Here is a 12,878-nt window from a genome sequence, read left to right as displayed (position 1 = left end):
TCGGGCTCAGCTGAGAGCTAATACTATAATATTCACTGCACTCTAGAATCTCGCCCCATAATGCTTTGCTGGGCCTTTCGTTGGCATTGTATTTTTGCCCATAACTTTGCTTGGGGTGGTCCTAGGAGGATGGGACCACCACCGAATCGTTGAGCATGATATGCTCTTTATGTTCAAGGCATCTGTTTGCTCTCCCCTAGGTTAGGGGTGACCAAAAAAATCATCACTTCTCTCATTGCCTGGTATATTTCAGAGTTCACTTTTGTGAATTGGCTATATGCTTTTTTTTTTAGCATGTAAAGGTAAAGTTGTTTTATCAAAGTGTTGTGGGTGCAGTAGCTAACTCTGCTACGTGGCGGAGTCGGATATATGGCATGAATTTCGTGTTTCAATGTAATGCCTAGTGTTGCAGGGATTCTGCACATATACAGAACTACACGCAAGAAACCAGGACCTCGGTGTACAGTGGTGTACCAACCGCCCACCTTAGTGCCCGGATCCCCAATCCGACTAGCTATAGTGTCTCATTCATTCTCCGTACTTCAGCGAAGTTACCAATGATTAGACATCCTAGAACATGTAACTCAGACTCTCTCAGTAATCGCGGGAGCAATAATACTCTTTCGTTAACTCACTCATACTTGTCCACAACATAAATAATCAGAGACACAGTATAGTTTAGAAAGGTTTATTTTAACTAACATGCTCTATAATGCAGTACACAAGCCAATACTAGCAGCAAAATGCATAAACTCAATATAGTGAGCATTGTTACAATTCCATAAAAGATGAACGGGGTTATCATTTTATAAAGCTAGTGGAAAAAAGGCCTGATGAGCCTTGCCACACTCCCTGTGCTAGAAACTAGTTTATTATAACTATAGTACACCTCTGGGGACCCCATACCTCTAGATTTAGATGCAAGGGTTTACATCTCTGGACAAACACAGCTCTTCTCTTCAGAAGGTTTTTCTTCAAGTGTCTTCACATGCCTACACGCAATATTAAAAGCACCCGATTTTCAGTAGTGCACCTGTGGCAGTATTATGTCTAACATGCGTGGGACTGATCAACAGCAGATTAATGCAGCACATTGTTTTTTTACCTTGAACACGCTGTGCAGACAGAGCCTCAGAGTGCAGCAAGAAAAGTGAAAGGTAGATGGTTCCCATGTGAACGAACACAAGCAGAGGATTTGGGAAAACAAATTCATGTAGAAACGTGTACAAAAAGCGGCAGCATGGCAGACGAGCATATACTAACTTATGTTAACTTAGCAATGTATGCTGTGAATTCCATATCCTTACTACAGTAGTTAACAAATCTCCGCAGCCTCCGCTAGCGGAGCTGAGTTCATTGCCCACTGTTAGGTTTGACAAAGACAAACACTACACATGGACAACACACAATCTTGGCAGACAACCATCATAAATCTCTTAAGGAAGAAAAAGGAAATGCATGCATGATGATGACTTGATGATGATGAGTAGTACTAGACTAGTAGTACAGGGCAGCAGTATATTATTAATTATTACTATTATGCAATTGCCTTGCCTGTCTGCCCACAGAGAGAGTCGAGAGACCCAAATTACATACATTTTATGTTCTGTTGTACCAGGCTTGCATTTAAAGCTAGCAACAAAAATTAAAAAATAACTGTAGGATTCAAATATATAAGTAACATAATAAACAACAACACGCAGTTGTAATGATTGAAGAGAAAAAATGAATCAAATGAAAAATAAAAGATGATACTATATGTTATGGTCAAATTGGGAGTTGCATCTCAGCATTCCTCTTGGTCCTTCCTTCCATGGACGCTCCGTCTGTCAATCTTGGGTGCCACTGCCTGCCTGGCAGATGCAGATTGGTAAGGTAAGTGTGAGTTGCTTTCCCCCTGTATAGAACAGGGTAAATGCTGACCTGTAAGTGTAGATGGAAAAACAAAAGGGATATTGAAAAATCAAGAAGAAAAGTAAAAATGCATAAATTAAGGAGGAGTGCAACCAGAACACTTACAGAGGCGGCATGGCTAAATCATGTCTACTCTGTTTCCAGCATTAACCTACAACAACAACAGGACAGAGCAGACCCGCAGCGCCCACCCAACCTCCACTGAGCCTTTACCTTTTGAGCAACTTCATGAAATGCCTGAGTTATTCAATCAATCATCTACAATCCTACTGACTGACTATGAGTATGGTATGGTCATCATGGTGTCCAACTCTGTAGTGTATCGGGTGAGTCCAGAATCAAAAATGTAATAGATCGGCCTGCAGTAGTACAATTTTGTTATTAAACAACAAGAATGGAAACATTGACTTGAGTCACATCACTCAGAGTCAGCGTCCAATGCATGCCATCATTTAATTGTTCTTACGGGTCAGTCTGGCTCGGAAAGGAGGATAGCTATAGTCATTTTCTTTGGAGGGACTCGGCGAGGCAGGCACACATTTCTTTTACTAGTATCCTCCATCCGATGTCTGGCTTGAGGGAAATAGATTTAGAGAGAATCAGGACTTAGGAGTGGACTGGAGCAGGACTCAGAGGAGTGGACTTACTTCTTCACTGACTGCACACTGTGGCAACTGCAATCCGGCAATATAAGAGTAAGAGTGGTGATGGATTTGTTGTGATTCGAACCAGAAAGATAGAGACACACACGAATAATAAAAGTAAATAAGCAAGAAAGAAAGTAACAACTCGAATGCCTGGTTGTTGTCAGGGAAGTAGAGCTCGTCCTCAAACTCTGATGGTTCACCCAGAAGTAGGTCATATAACACACTAGTTCCATGACCTAAGTCGCAGTCATCATCTTACTGCTGCGCTACTTCAGGTATGGTGTAATCCAATGGTATAAACTGCTGATTTATTTTGATCATGGTTAACCTCTCCACATTTTGGGGTGAGAGACTGGTCCTTCTCACTGTCAGAACGGCACCAGCAGCACTGAAAACACTCTCAGAAGAGACACTTGCAACAGGGTAAGCCAGATAGTTTATCGCCAACCTGCTGAGCACTGGCCATTGGTGCCTTTTCCCATACCAATATAGCAATGGGTTTTGATAAATGAAGACGTCTGTTGTGTCATCCAGATAGGCCTAGACCATCCGCTCAATGCTCAGGGGTGCTCCCCTTTGCTCGGCCTCTTTTGCTTTTGCTCCAACACTGGACCTAACAAGCCCTTGCTGTAGAAACCATTCCTGTGCCGATTTTGGTGGGGCTGATGCTCCTGTTCTTATTGTTTTTTGTGTTGTTGGTGGTTTTGAGTGCTGTGAGTCCACCGCACCACCCTCAGGCTCTGAAGTTGAACTTGATGCCGGCTGCCATGCAGTACTTTTGGCCTGGAATAGCAGGACTCTAATTCCCAGCCATTCTTGTTCTAAGCGACTGGCTTCCGCAGCTATCCAAGTTTTGTACTTGGCAACAACCCCTTCTAAAAAAGGAATCAATGTGTTCAGTACTTGTTTGTACCATGGATCCAGAATTGTGGCACAAATGTAATGGTTGGATGACACAATGCTTCCTTGCACCCTTGTATTTCCAGATAAGCATAGGGTTAAGATCTCCACCAACTCATATGCTTCTTTTTTTCCTCCACACCTGAGTAGATTGCAGACACCCCCTTCTGCTGTTCCTGTAGCATGCGCAACAATGGGATAACTAGGCCCATAGTACAGTCCTCCTTGCTGACTTCACGTGTGAAGAGTTCGAAAGGAATTGGCATCTCTGTCAGGCATTTAACTAGGCCTCAATGATCATGCCTTTCACAATAGCATCCCCTCTTTGCATGATATATTCATCGATTGGTCTGTACTGCTCAAACAGCGCTTCAAGCATGTAATAAGTTGAGTTCCAATGTGTTGACACCTCCAGGATGAGTGCTTTAACTGGCATTCTATGCTCATGTTGAAAGATCCTCAGCTGCTTCCGGGCTTTAAAAGAATGGCAGAAATTTGTGCAGATTCTTCTGCAGGTGGTCAGTAAGTTGCTGACTCTGTCTTCTTTTTTCAGAAAGTCTTGAACAATGATGGACAAACACAGGACCCTGAAATAGCCGCCATCGCACATGGCCTTAACTACATTACTACCATTGTCCGTGGCAACAAAACCAATGCTAAGCCCTCTTGGGCACAGCCATTCAAAGACCTTGCTGTCAAAGTCTTCCAAAATGTTTGCAGCAGTATGAGATTTCTCTATGGCGAACATGGGTACAGTTGTATGTTTCCGAGTGGCATTAAAAATCTCAGCAGTATCAACAACACCTGCTGCAGATATATTTTCTCTAACCCCCACAAAAGAGAGCCAGTGTGCAGAGATGCACATATAATCAGTTGCTTGGCAACTGGTCCACATGTCTGTTGTCAGGTGGATAGTGTGAACAGCACTCTGCTGTAAAGCTTGTCCAAGCAATTCCAGCATGTCGTGATGTAGTGCTGGAACAGCAACTCTGGCGAAATAGGACCGGCTGGGAACCTTCTATTTTGGGCACATGGCTGTCACAAATTCAAGAAAACCCACCCCTTCAACAAAAGAAAAATGGAGGAGGTCCAGCGCGAATATTTTAGCCAGCTTTGCATTGTACAAACGTGCTGTTGGGTGGTTGCGTTTGTACTGGCCCTCTGACCTAAACATGCTGAGAATGGTAGGCTGTTTTTTTTTCTGGTGCCACTAATGCAGGTGACTTCTTGACGCCAGATGTTGTTAGGCTCAATGCATATTTCTTGTTGCGGTACTCTCTTGTCTGAGACCCCTTGGTGTCTCAGCATGACTCTTACTCTTGTGCCATTGCGATGTTGCTGATGAGGATGTAGGCTGTACCACTGCACTGCTGGGGACAGGGCTACTTTGTGTACCAGAGAAAATGTCTTCCTCTTGTTCACCTTCTCACCTTCCACCACTATGGTATTTTCTACTTCTCATCCTCACCAACAGCAATGGGTGCAGTTTTTTGGCCGCTATAGTGGGCCTCCCACTGGATCAAGTGGTGTTTTTTCAGATGGGTTGTTTGGCCTCTGGTACTATAGTTTGTACCAAGCTTACCCCGACTAACACCTTGTCCACAAATGGAGCATATAGCAATGTTCACCTCCTCTGTGCTAACAGAAAAGAAATCCCAAACTGGGGAGGTCAACTTTCTGGTGCTGCTGCTGGTGCCATTGGCAATGCCGGATGAACTGGTAGGTGGGCGTGAAGTTTGACTCTCTGCAGTATCTACTTCTACTGAGGTGGTACTTGAGGTGGATGTACGTGGCTGCCGGTGAAATATAGAAGCTGGAGGTAGTGTTGGTGGTATGATCTGTGCTGGTGGTATCCGTATCACATCCCTCAAAGCAATTTGGGATGGGGCAATGTTGGTCTCCACTGGGGCGGGACTAATGTCAATGATGATGACTGGCTCATCCTCATCCTCCTCTTCTACATCTACCTCCATAACTCTAAGGCTTTTTGGAACCTTCCTTTTCCATAGCCTTGTCCCATGGTGTGTCTCACTCTCAGACGGAGGTGGTGGGATCCAAGGGGCGTCTAGATCATCAGAAGGGGGACTTGCAGAAGAAGTTGATGGACTAACCCTCCTTTTCCTTGCTGGGGATCTGGAAGACAATGGATCTTCTGAAAGAGTGGCTTGCTCTTCTTCCTCTGTAGGAAGCTCTGTCTCCTGAGCTGCCCTTACGGCCACAACAAGAAGCAATAAGCCAAGAGGATGAAAGGAAAAAAGACATGCAGTTCTATGGCAAAAGCACTACTATCACCACCACAATATGGACACCAGCCACATGGTCACTCACAACAACAACAACAAGCAGGAGGCCTTGAGAACAATCAACTTAAGCCGGCCTATTATGGACACAGACTTTACAAAATGGCCTCTGGCAACACTGAGAGGCTCAGCCAAGGCAAATGCTAGCCCACTATGACAAAACAACAAACACTCACACACAGGCGAGACAAACGAGGCATGCTAAGAAATTCAGCTTGACAACAATGCCAAAAACAATAGTTCACAGGGCAAATTGCAATGCAAGTTACACAACAATGACATACATCCAACAAAGGCATTTATTTAACACACATAAAAAAAGTGAAAAACCCCCAAAACACATTTTGCATTTCAATCCAATGCAATACAGACCCTAAATGATGTTTAAATTCAACAGACACCACAGAAACAGTTGTCTCATGCACCCATGAGTAGCTCTCAGGCTACTGGCTGAAATGCCTAGTGGCAGACTACTGGGCTAGTGAATTAAATAAATATTTCAGTGAACTTTGCAACATGATTCCTTTATAAAAGAAAACTAGAAGAAAAATTACATGCAAAGAAACAACAAGGCCCTTCTGAAACTACAGGCCACCCACCACAATACATTTAAAAAAACAATGAAAAGTACAAAACAATATAGGAGGTGAAGTGTGGCTCAATGGTTAGAGCGGCAGAACCTGATGCAGAGGTCTGGCCCGGGACCAGGGTTCAATTCCCCGCCTCGGCGGGTCTTGGGCTCAGAAATTCCACGGACCTGGTAATTCTCACCTCGGTGCCTATTCCAATCATAGAGTCCCACTCTGCAACTCTGGGCAATAGCTTGCTTAATCTCCACAACGGCCCCCACAACGCTAAGGATGCCTGGCCTCCACCTTGGGGGTGCCCAGGAGTGGACACCTCACAGGGAAAGCCAGGATGGGTTCCACAGCGGTATTCGTACAAGCGCCATGAGACCCTTGTGGGTGAGTAGTGCGCTATACAAGTATCAATTTACATTTACATTTACAATGCCCCAATCAAACAAACAACACCAATTTTCTAGCTTACTTGTGAAATTTCAAATCCAAAAGTCCTGACATCCAATGATATATGATGCAGCAGACAAAAAAATGGATCCTTCCAGCTCCAAATCCAAATGCAAAGTGTGCAGGAGATGGACAAAGCACTGGGAGGAGCCTGCTGGGCAGGGACAGGAATTCGGAGACACTGGGGCACTTCCTTCCTCGTAAAAAAAGAAAAAAGGACTCCTTACACAAAAAAGTACAGCCAAATGTTAATCTGAGGAGTTTTTTTTAAAATTCAAATCATCATTTCGAGAAGGTTTTGAGGCTGCTCGAGAGAGATTATTCTCCAGATTGCAAATTCTGTGTTCCGCTGGAAGTCTGATGGTGTGCCCGAATGACGTGTTCGCGATCGCACACTCTCGCGGAACTGGGTGGCCGGCTACCAAATCTCGAGGCGCTCGCGAACAGATAGGAAATCTGGTCGGCGAATGCAGGTAAGTCGCTCCCTGTGCATGCGAAAATGCATTTGGAGCACGCAAACACAAAAGAAACTCCGCTCCGGTGCGGAGCGGAGCGCTGAGTTTTTGTAACTCCGCATTCTACGCGGCAAGCGAAGTTGCACGAAACCTCCCGAAGCATAGTGGCTTACATAATTTAAATATGGCACCAGCCTGCAATCTGATTTTAATCACAGAATTGCAGCACATACAGCCTGGCCTAGGCTCCTTTATATTCAACAATGTACTTATGTCTTATTAGGAAACAAACTGCAAGTGGCACTTTAAGTTAAGAAACACAGTGTACAAAAATAATTTTATTTAGAAAAATAATGCTTCACGTATTTCTGTAGTTTGATATAAATGATTCGATATTATGTCCAAATAACATACGATAGATATGGTACATTTGTTCATGGGATGCTTGCATTTCTACAACATATTTGGCATCAGATCTCTCAAGTGTTTAGGGCTATTTAAACCTGATTTCTTTTCTTATACATATTTGCTCTGTTTGCATAGTTTAAGTGATCAGATAGCTAGTTCTTGCAAGGTAAAAATGTGGAACAATTTAGGGAGGCTGGAAATTGTCAATTGAGGTATTTCACGGTTTTTAAACATTGCAAAACCTCACCAGCATTAGCAAAGAAATGCTAGCAAATTGGGTAGATCTGAGAAGGTTTGTTGCTGAAAAAATAACACTATTGCATATCATAGTTGTAGACCACATTTTAGCAAATTTGCGTAATTTCTCCAAAGTATTTGGGGTCAGGTCTCTAAGGATCAAATAAAATGAGCACTGCAGCAGCCACAGTTTTGGGCTGACTGGTGCCTTAAATGTTGAAAGAATTGAAGCAGCGCTATTTTGCCACCTTCAAAACTGGTAAATAGTTGCTTGTCACAGGAACTGTCAGCGCATATGCTGCTTTTGGCTCGAAACGTTGCAGTCTTTGTTGACATATCCAAAGTAAACAGCTAAATATAACATAATCACTTAGACAAAGCAACAAAATATCACAATTAAAATTTAACATTGCACATCACAACAAAACTGTCAAAACAGGATTCGTCAGCAGCGCTCCACACGATGCCTGCTTGTGTGGATTTCTGCTTTTAGATGTGCGATCGGCTGCATTTTGAACATTTCTTTTCACTGTTGAGGACTGTGTTGGGGGGAACAGGGCTCTCATTTGTAATTTGCACCTCATTTTGAATTGTGCCACATACAGTAACCTGCCCTTTGGTCCACCGCAGAGAAGCTGTGAGGAAAAGGCAGGTTAACTGCAGTTGATTTTACTCACTTCCTAACTCAGCTGCCATTTTGGAGGTTAGTGCTCGAGCGCTCCCTCCTTGATTCACTAGTTTAGGAGCATGTCAGAGCGGATGCACAGTGGACACATGCAGTGGATGCGCCGCCAGCGCACCAAAGGCATGCCAACAGTAAGCCCACCTGCGCCTGTCCCCACCTGGATGGCATCAGGGGCCAGGTCCCCTGGCAGTTTGAAATGAACCCCCATCAGGTATTCCAGAGGAGAGCTGTGGGAACGTGCCACTAGTTTGCCTGAGGCCTGCCACTATGTTCTAGACCTTGCCACTACAGGAACTAGGTGTGAGAACTGTGGATTCTCTCCCCTGAATTCATTAAAGGTCAGTACAGATGGCAAGGCAATACACTCCTCTAGGACCTTGGCCAAGTTCTTCTTTATGAAATGTAGGCCATTAGTCAAACACAAACTGGATGTGTATGAAATTCTAGACGAGCATCAGCCTTATGCGGTCTTCCTCACTGAGACTTGGCTTTCAGAGGATTCATCACCGGACCTAGTACAGGCTATTCCATTGGGTTTTGCCATTACACAGCTGGATAGATGAGGTCAGAGAGGGGGATCACAATCATTTGCAAACAGTTCCGAGCTTAGCATCGAAGGAAGTGAAGCAGCCTTCTCTGCTCCCGCTCTGACTGGTAACTGTATGATCTCAGGAGCCTTCATTTATCGCCCCGATCCCTGCCTCTAATTTCTTTGCAAGGCTAGCTGATGTTGAGTTTCCATTGGCTCTTCGATATTCTAATTTCTTGGTGGTTGGAGATTTGAATCTACACTTTGATGACAAGTCTTGTCCTGAATCTTTGACCGTGGTTGTAGACTTGGAAGGCTTGAAGCTCCTACAACATGTAAAGTACCCCACACACAGTTTGGAGCATACATTTTATCCTGTCTTTTCGAATATAGCTGATATAGCTATTAAGCAGTCTATGCCACTTGCATGGTCTGATCATTTTGCTATCCCTTTCTTGGTATCTTGTGAGAACACGCATAAAAGTCTTCCATTAGTCTAAGCAGTTACTCCTTCTACTCTCTGTGGTGGCCTGGCTACTAACCACCCTAGTTTGGACAGATGTACCGATATAGCCGATGTACAAATAGATACTTGGACTAATGGGGCGCTGGACCAAATTGCTTATTTAGAAAATCAGTCCCTCTATAGACTGCGACTATTGGCGATCTGGCTAACTGAGGACTTATTAGTCCTAAACAAGAAGCTCAAGCAGCTGGAGCGCATATGGTGCAGAGAGTATAACGCCGCCTGCAAAATGAACTATAAGGCCGCAATTAAATCCTATCATTGCTGCATATCTTGCTGTGATTACTACACCAATAAAATTCAGGCACCCCAAAAACTGCGTAGTGAGCTATTCACTGTGGTGAAGTCAATATCATCCTTAGCCGGAGTCTCCGCCATGACAACACCAAGAGAGGAAGGGTAGAATGCTTTAATGCAGTGTTTCCTGGAAAAGGTAGTTATTATATGTGAGTCCTTTCCCGCAGGAGCAAGAGACGCCCCCTGTGTAAACATGTAGTTCAATAGGTTGAAGGACAGCTCAAGGTTGCTTAGTTTCAGGTCCCTCTAATCCAAAGAGCTGACTGCAATATATAAAATCAGGTTCTCCATTAGATCCAGCTTCTCCATCCTTTCTGGAGCGATGACTGGAAGTGATCAATCCCGTTTTAGGTGAGTTGATTAATCACTCTCTGAACTCTGGCCAGGTACCTTGGAGATGGAAGCATGCCGTGGTGGTTCCACTTTTAAAGAAACTGCTGCTGGACCCCACCAAGCTGGAAAATGCTCTGCTTGTGTCGCTACTCCCACTATTCTCTAAGATCATAGAGAAAGCTGTTAACAAGCAGCTGTCAAGCGTCATAAAGAGGCACGATCTATTACACAGGACCCAATCTGGATTCTGCCCCTCATACAGCACAGAGTCAGCCCTACTGCTGGCGACAGTTTAGATCCGCCAGGTCATGGATGCTGGTAATTTGGGGACACTGTTGCTGTTGGATCTAAGTGCAGTGTTCAACACTGTGTCCCACAATATCTTGTTAAAAAGACTCTTAAAGTGCGCGGTACGACATAAAGCACTTTTATGAGTTTCTTCTTTTTTGCAAGGTCACACCTTTCAGATGTTAGAGAAGTCCCACAAGTCGAAGGTGCTCGCACTGAAGCAGGGGGTGCCGCAGGGCTCCTTGTTGAGCCTGACGTAATTTAGAGCTATGGGTATATGATTGTGTCCTATGCAGATGACACACAGCTCATCATTACGCTGTCCAAAAATTCCAAGCATATGGCCACTTCCCTATGCCTCTGTTTGGCAAAGGTGGATAAATGGATGGATGCATATAGTCTAAAGCTCAACACATAAAAGACAGAGGTTCCGACGTTGGGCAACCACTCAGACATCTGGTCAACTGCATGGTGGTCAAAGGAGGTGGGCCAGGTTCCTGACTCCAACTCAACGGGCAAGAGTCTTGATATTTGGGTGGGTAAAAAACTGTCATTTGACACCCAAATCACTGCAGTGGTCGGGAAATGTTTTACAATCCTTAAAATGCTGAGAAACATCCTGTGCTTTCTGCTGGATGCAGCAAGAAGGACAGAGTAGTTCAGGCCTTGATAGTGTCAAGACTGGACTACTGTAATGTCATATATCTTTGAGTGTCACAGGGCAAGATGAACAGCCTACAAAGAGTGCAGAACGCTGCGGCCTGATGTATACTGAATTTGCTTAAGTGTGCGTCTACGGAGGCAGCACTCAAGCAGCTTCATTGTCTCGGTGTGAGACAGAGGTCCTCATTCAAGGTCTTGGGTTGCTGTCATAGGCCTTGAACAACAAGGGGCCTCGAAATTTGCAGCAGTTTATCAGACCTTATGTTCCACTTAGGAACTGAGATCAGCAGAGGAGATGCTGGCAACGGTCTCCAGATTTAAGAAAGTACGCATGCGTGGGAGCTCATTTGGATATCTGGCTCCTAAACTGTTGAATGCTCTGCCTTTAGCAGTTCGCCAGGCCTAGACAGAAAACTTGATCAGGAAAAAACTGAATACCTGGGGGCAGATTTATGTTTGACTTGCGCCTCATTTACCCCGCCGTTGCGTCACTTTTGTGACGCAGCAGCGGCGCAAATCCTGCGCCATGGTGCGGGGTACTTACAACGTGGCGCATCTGGGAGATGCGTCACGTTGTAAAGCCCTGCGCCACATGTAGGCGTTCCAGGGCAGGTGGGGGCGTTCCGGCGCAGGAACGCCTCCTAAAAGTGGCTGAGTGAAATCTACAAGATTTCACTCAGTCACTTTTGAGCCCATGCTGCGTCAAAACCCTGCGCCTGCTTGAAGCAGGCGTAAGGATTGACGCAGCATTGTGCAGATAGGGCCCCCCAGAGCATTGCTGGAGCTGCGTCGTGCTTGCGACGCAACTCCAGCAATGCGCCACTTTTACAGCACAGATGCGTGACGCATCTGTGCCGTTTTTGCCCCATGGTGCGCCGCATTATAAATGCGGCGCATCCATGGTGGCGGAGCTGGGGCGCAAAATAACTGGGGCATCCCTGCTGATATGCAGGGATGCGTCAGTTATTATAAATATGCCCCCTGGTACTTTATCTCACAATGCAGGGGGGGTTTTATAACGGCATTCAGGAAGGGGGAGTCTGTACCTAGAGCTGCGACACCCCAAATGAGGTAGCTATGTGCATTAGAAATCACATTATTATTATCATAAAAACTGGAGTATAACATAACAAAATAACATTGCAGTAATGCAGCACTAAAAGACAGCATCACAAAAATCCACAGAAGACATGACCACTCAACAAAATGTTACACAAATAAATGTGCATTGAGGTTCTTGCCCTACATTAACACCTCCGGAATCCTGTTTTCATTACACGCTGGTAAAATGTATTTAGAGCTTGCACTACCTTAATAGTGTCAATCAAAAATATTTTGTGATCCAGCCCATGAAGGTAGTATAAGGGCCCAATTCACAAAGATAAACGTAGACCTGCTAGTTTTTCTATATGTGAATTGAGCCCTTAAACTTCAGGTCTAAGTTTACCTTTCGGAATCGGGCCCTCGGTTTCTTGCCTGTACATATGTGCAAACTTTACTGAGTAATCCAGAAACCTACACAAAGCTGAGAGTTCCAACAGAAAAAATGAAGAAAGACCTTCCCACACTGCCAGGTACACAACACAGCTCCAAAGTGTTGCAGTTGGCAAAGCAATGCCCCTCTATTGTGTGTCTTCTAATTCAAAACAATTGTCATTGCCAGAGAAA

The 12,878-nt window shown here is 44.6% G+C and overlaps 1 long non-coding RNA gene across 2 annotated transcripts in view; it reads right to left on the bottom strand.

Moving 5' to 3' along the window:
* Positions 1 to 710: 710 nt before the first annotated feature.
* The window catches only part of LOC146834905 (uncharacterized), a 139,472-nt gene continuing 127,304 nt past the window's right edge, over positions 711 to 12,878 (bottom strand). For both annotated transcript variants that reach the window (XR_014960352.1, XR_014960351.1), the window contains one exon: positions 711 to 1,923. This is a non-coding gene — a long non-coding RNA (uncharacterized LOC146834905). The remainder of the gene's footprint in view (positions 1,924 to 12,878) is intronic.

The sequence above is a fragment of the Triturus cristatus genome, chromosome 4_2 (assembly GCF_964204655.1).
Source record: "Triturus cristatus chromosome 4_2, aTriCri1.1, whole genome shotgun sequence".
NCBI classification, from domain to species: Eukaryota; Metazoa; Chordata; class Amphibia; order Caudata; family Salamandridae; genus Triturus; species Triturus cristatus.
The sequence above is the reverse complement of the archived record's forward strand: the minus strand, read 5'-3'. Positions and strand labels throughout refer to the sequence as shown.